Raw genomic sequence first — 6,654 nt, forward strand, 5'->3', positions numbered from 1 at the left:
GGGGATGTAATGCACAAAGTGACTATAGTTAACACTGTATGTTAACTGTATGGTATATTTGAAAGTCGTTAAGAGAATAAATCCTAAAAGTTCGTATCAGAAGGATAAAACCTTTTCTTTTCTTTTTCTTTTTTTGTATCTCTACAAGATGATGGATGTTAACTAAATTTATTGTGGTAATTATTTCACAATACATGTAAGTCAATTTATTATTTGGTATACCTTAAACTTATATAGTGCTGTATGTCATTTATATCTCAATAAAACTGAAAGAAAAAATAAAGAAGCTGGGAAAAATAAATACTTCCCATCTCTTGCATCTTGGAGTAGCCATGTGACACAGTACTGGCCAATGACAAGTAAGTGGAAGTCCACTTTGGGGGCTCCTGGGAAAGCTTTTGCTCTTCAGACAAAAGACAGATGTGGCTGGTGCCACTCTTCCGGCTTCCTGTTGCCCTGAGTGTGGATACAATGCCTGAACCCACATGCAACCATGAACATAAGCCAAGCAAAGAGCAAGAACAGCAGAGGCATCAGTAAGCAGCTAAACTAACACCTGGAAAAATCTCTCTCTGGTCTTATTGTTAGATGAGAAAAACAAACTGCTATTTGTTTATGCCACTGTTAGTCAAATATTCTGCTGCTTGCAGCTGAAAGCATTCCTAATTTAAACAGAGCAAAATTGCAAACAAGGAGTGGTAAGTGTTGTCACAAGTCTCTTTCTTGACAAATACAATGGAATATCCTCTATTTATTGTACTAGCTAGCTTGAAAGCAGGGTCAGGGAATTAAATACATGTCTTGAGCAAAACTTTTTGATGTTATCTGTGTGTATTAGTTAGAATTCAAGGTCAGCTGCTCTAACAAAGGTCAAAATAACAGTGGCCTAAAGAAAGTCACAGTCAGGATGTTAATAATCCAGAAATGATTCACTGGCCTCATGCTGTTGGTGACCCAGCTTCCTCATGTCTTATGGGTTAAAATAATGCTGCTCTGCCTCCTACCATTGTGGCTGCGTTCCAGTGAGAGAGAAGGGAAGAAGGGGGAGAAGTAGGTTCACCATTCCATTTTATAGAAATCTTAAGGCTTTTTTTCTCAAAGAGCTACTCTTTTGGTTTTCCTCCTGCCCCACTGGTTGATACATTTCATTCTCTGTGCTGGTTCTTTTTTTGTTCCAACATCTTTGTGTTGGAGGAAGCTGCAGCTTAGTCTTTGGCCCTTTACTTTTTTTTTCTTAGCTGCATTCTTTCTTTTCATGGACCCATGGCTTTTGGTACCATCTTCATACCAATGACTCCCAAATTTATACCTCCAGCCCAGAACTTTCTCCTGAACTCCAGACTCATAGATCACGCTACTTCCTCCACCTCTCCACTTGGAGGTCTAATGGATGTCTCACACCCCTGACCACTCTCTGCAAATCTGCTCCACCCACAGTCTTCCTAGCTGATGGCATCCTAGTTCCCATCCTTGCTGATGGCAACTTCCTTACAGCTGCTCAGGCCAAAACTTAGAGTCATCTTTGATTCTTCTTTCTCTCACATCCAACCATCCAACCTCCAGTCCATGAAAAAGTTCTAATGGCCCTCTAAAAATACACCCAGAGTCTGACAACATCTCAACACCTCCACTTAGCACCCTAGTCTGAGCCACTGTCAACTCTTCCCTACATTATTGTAATAGCCTAACTGGTCTCACTGTTTCCACCTTGCTCCCTACAGACTGTTCTTAATCCAGAGACCAGAGTAATACTTTTTGAGTTAGGCCATTGTTCCACTCTGCTCAAATCCTCCCAGGGCTACCACTGCACTCAGAATAAAAGCCCTTAATTTGGCCCGTGGGTCCCACATGGTCAGCACTTACTGTCCCCATCCATCCATGAGCTCATCTTCTGCTCTCCCTCTCACTCACTCCACTCCTGCCACACTGGCTTCCTCGCATGCTCCAGCCTCAGAGCCTTTGCAATGGCTGTTCTCTAGGCCAGGAAATCTTTTTCCCCTGATATCCACAGAGCTCATCCCCTCACTCAGTTCCTTCAAGGCTGCGCTCAGGTAATTTTCTCAATGAGACCTACTTGACCACCCTATGGAACAGTAAAACACATCCGCTCCCTCACTGCTCTCAAGCCCCTTACCCTGACCCACCTTTGCTTTTTTCTATACCACTCATCTTCTAACATATTATATAATTTAGCTATTCATTACATTTATTCTTTGACGCCTCCCACTAGAATATAAGCTCCACAGAAGCAAGGATCGTTATCTCTTTTATACACTGATGGATTCCCAAATGCCTAAAACATTGGCTGGTACTTAGTAGACGCTCTACAATTATTTTTAAATGAATGCAGGCATGAAGAAGGGCCATGCTTTGGAAGTTACACATTCACATTTCACTTCCACTCTCTCCCATTAGCTGGAAGCTAGTCACACAACCACCCTACCAGCAAAAGAAACTGGAAAATATAGTTGTATTTGGATGGTGATGTGCCTGACTAAAGCTGTCAATACTAGAGAAAAAGGGGGAGAACAATCCTGGGGGACAAGTCACAGACTCTACCATGGTGTGGAGGTTACCTCTATCTTCAGTGACTGCGAGTGATGAACATTCTTCAGTTATGATTTGGGGAAAAAAAGTATAAAATGATTTCAAGCAAGTTAAGATGTTATTTTATGGTTAATACGTGTGGCAACTCCCTTAATTTGAACATAGCAAGAGATAAACAATTTTTATCACTAGAAACTGTTCCTTCCTTCCCTCTCAAGTGTTGATATTTTAAACAAATCAGCTAGAAGCAGTGTTGAATTATTAGTCTGTCCAGGGTGACCCTGGAAGTGCTGAATAACTGTTACTCATGAATGTTGATAAGATTAATCTCTTCTTGCCTCTCCCTAACCACTCCCTACTTTTCCTCTTTCTAGGGTTTTTGCATCTCCTGACAGAGGGCGTCTTCCACAGGCTCTGTCCTTTCCCTTTGCTTGTTTTGTTCTGTGATGGCTCCTTTAGGGAAATCGCCAGACTCCTGCTGCTCAGCTCACCCCGGGAGCATCTGCATCATCATCTGAAGCTTCCACTGGACTTTTTTCCATCCGTTTTCCCCTCCAGTGTCCCGCTGTTACTTGAGAGTCAGCATTTATAATTAAACTCCCCATCACCTTCACAGCTTCTTCCTTCCTAAGCAAGTGGGAAGTGTTAGGGCCCTAAACAGGCTAGGGGTGTATGTTTTGCCAGTTTCATAGGCTGTATCTAGCTGATTCTGTGGTCCAGTTCCCAAATGGAGTCATCTGGCAAGTTCCATCAAAAACTCATGCCTCCATCTCTTCAATAAGTGATTCTGGGAAAACTGGACAGCTACATATAAAAGAATGAAATTAGAATACTCTCTAACACCATACACAAAAATAAACTCAAAATGGATTAAAGACCTAAATGTAAGACCAGACACTATAAAACTCTTAGAGGAAAACACAGGAAGAACACTCTTTGACATAAATCACAGCAAGATCTTTTTTGACCCACCTCCTAGAGTAATGGAAATAAAAACAAAAATAAACAAATGGGACCTAATGAAACTTAAAAGCTTTTGCATAACAAAGGAAACTATAAACATATGAAAAGACAACTCTCAGAATGGGAGAAAATATTTGCAAACAAATCAAAGGACAAAGGATTAATCTCCAAAATATGTAAACAGCTCATGCAGCTCAATATTAAAAAAACAACCCAATCCAAAAATGGGCAGAAGACCTAAATAGACATTTCTCCAAAGAAGACATACAGATGGCCAAGATGCACATGAAAAGCTGCTCAACATCACTAATTATTAGAGAAATGCAAATCAAAACTACAATGAGGTATCACCTCACACCAGTTAGAATGGGCATCATCAGAAAATCTACAGACAACAAATGCTGGAGAGGGTGTGGAGAAAAGGGAACCCTCTTGTCCTGTTGGTGGGAATGTAATTGATACAGCCACTATGGAGAACAGTGTGGAGGTTCCTTAAAAAAACTAAAAATAGAATTACCATATGACCCAGCAATCCCACTACTGGGCATATACCCTGAGAAAACCATAATTCAAAAAGAGTCATGTACCACAATGTTCATTGCAGCTCTATTTACAATAGCCAGGACATGGAAGCAACCTAAATGCCCATCGACAGACGAATGGATAAAGAAGATGTGGTACATATATATAATGGAGTATTACTCAGCCACAGAAAGGAAGGAAACTGGGTCATTTGTAGAGACGTGGATGGACCTAGAGACTGTCATACAGAGTGAAGTAAGTCAGAAAGAGGAAAACAAATATCGTATATTAATGCATATATGTGGAATCTAGAAATATGGTACAGATGAACTGGTTTGCTAGGCAGAAACAGAGACACAGATGCAGAGAACAAACGTATGGACACCAAAGCAGGAAAGCAGGGTGGTGGTGGGGGCGGTGATGGTGGTGGGATGAATTGGGAGATTGGGATTGACATGTAGACACTAATATGTATAAAATAGATAACTAATAAGAACCTGTTGTATAAAAAATATATAAATAAGGAAAAAACAAACAAACAAGCAAAAACTCATGTCTCCAGCCAGCTTACCTGCTATTAAAAGATAATTTTCCAAAAAAGTTAAAATCAAGACTCATACAGATATAAAAATGAACACATGTTAAAGATTTTCTTTAGCTCATGGAGGAAACAATTGTTATAACTGGTTCAAAAGAGAATTCTGAGAACTGATACATTTATAGATCAGGAATATTGAAATGAATGTGAAAATGGAGACAAGACTGGTCCCCCCTCCCCGCCACACACACACACACACACACGTGCACGTGCTCTTCTACTAGACAGGATATAATCTACATATCTACAGACAAGACTTGTGTTGCGATGTACAACAATTTACAGAGTTGTGAAAGAATTTCGTAGAATCTGAACCAGTTTACCCACAGGAGTCATCTCAAACCTCTCTGGACAGTACATGGTTTTCCACCAAACCACAACTCTCCCTATACTGCTTGGTCTTTCTTCATCCTTGACTCCAACCTCTATCAACTGTACTAAAACATAGATTTTACTTCTCCCAGCTTCTACAAAAAACATTGTTGAGTCCATGTTGACTCCCATATCAATAATAAACTCTTCTAGCCTTTCAAAATCCTCTTTAATCCAGCATCACTGTCTTTTATAACCTTTTAATCCAGGCAAGCCTGATCCCTACACCGTAAACCAAGCCAACGGCCTCCCACACACTCCTCTATATCCTGATGTCTTCCTTAACCATCTATATCCTTTTCATTCTACTGGCTCCTTTCAAGCTTTTCCTGGTTTTTTTGTGTTTTTTTTTTTTTTTTTTGTGGTACGCGGGCCTCTTACTGTTGTGGCCTCTCCCGTTGCGGAGCACAGGCTCCAGATGCACAGGCTCAGCGGCCATGGCTCACGGGCCCAGCCGCTCCGCGGCATGTGGGATCTTCCCGGACCGGGGCACGAACCCGTGTCCCCTGCATCGGCAGGCAGACTCTCAACCACTGCGCCACCAGGGAAGCCCAAGCTTTTTCTGTTTTTGTATTTATTATTTGAAGGCCACAATCGGGAACTATTCTGTTTTTTAATTAACCCTGCCGCATCCAGTAGACCCTGATCATGCATTCATTCAAATATTTTATGAACACCTCGTATATGTGGCAGTCACAGTCTAAACTCTAGATCTAGGCACTGGGAGCTCAGAGATGAAAGCCGTGGCTCCCAAGATGCCTAGGGGAAACAGGGAGAATACAGGGGATCAGCACTTTGAGACAGGCTGCTTTGGGAGCAAAGGGAGGGCACATAACCCAAATGTGGAATGTCAGTGAAGGTTTCCTGGAGGACATGGCACCAAAGTCTCGGTCAAGCAAAGAAGGGGACAGAAGGAACTGAATCATATGCACTTATAACTGTATGAAACAGTGTCTATTTTAATCTCTTTACAGTCATGATATATCTTACCTCTACTAGATAATAAAGTCTTTGAGGCCAGGAACCCTTTTAAATTCTGTTGCACCCCATGGTTTCTAACAGAAAAACATACTAAACACTTTGTAAACTCAGGGTTTGTTGGATGGCTAAATCTTGCATCCCAAAGTGGTCAAAAATATTGTTCAGTAGGACAAAAGTTACTTGGGGGCTTTGACATTCATTTCTCCCTTATTCTATTAGGCATGTGAAAATTAAATGGTGTGGTCCTTGAAGCAAAGAGAAAAGTAAATGAGGCTATGGCAGGAAGCAAATTCTCCCTGGCAGGAGCAGCAAATAAATAAAATGAAGGGAACAGAATTTGCTAAAAGGAGATAGTCACAAATGTAACCTATAGCTCTGCAGCACTGTCACCTCTGAAGCTCACACAGCCCTTGTTAAAAGGAGACAGTCACAAATGTAACCTATGGCTCTGCAGCACTCTCACCTCCGAAGCTCACACAGCCCTCCTCCTCGTCACTCACACAGAAGGTTGGGGGACACGTTTTAGCAAATTTCTGGTTATGGAAACTGCAGCATGAGTTCGTTGGAACGAGAAAACAGCTATAACGTGAATACAAAATTTCTCTTAAATGAACATAGGTGAATTTTGTTGAGTTTATGATGCAATCCCTCTTCAACTATCTAAAGGAAGT

This window comes from Hyperoodon ampullatus (genome assembly GCF_949752795.1).
Source record: "Hyperoodon ampullatus genome assembly, chromosome: 1".
NCBI classification, from domain to species: Eukaryota; Metazoa; Chordata; class Mammalia; order Artiodactyla; family Ziphiidae; genus Hyperoodon; species Hyperoodon ampullatus.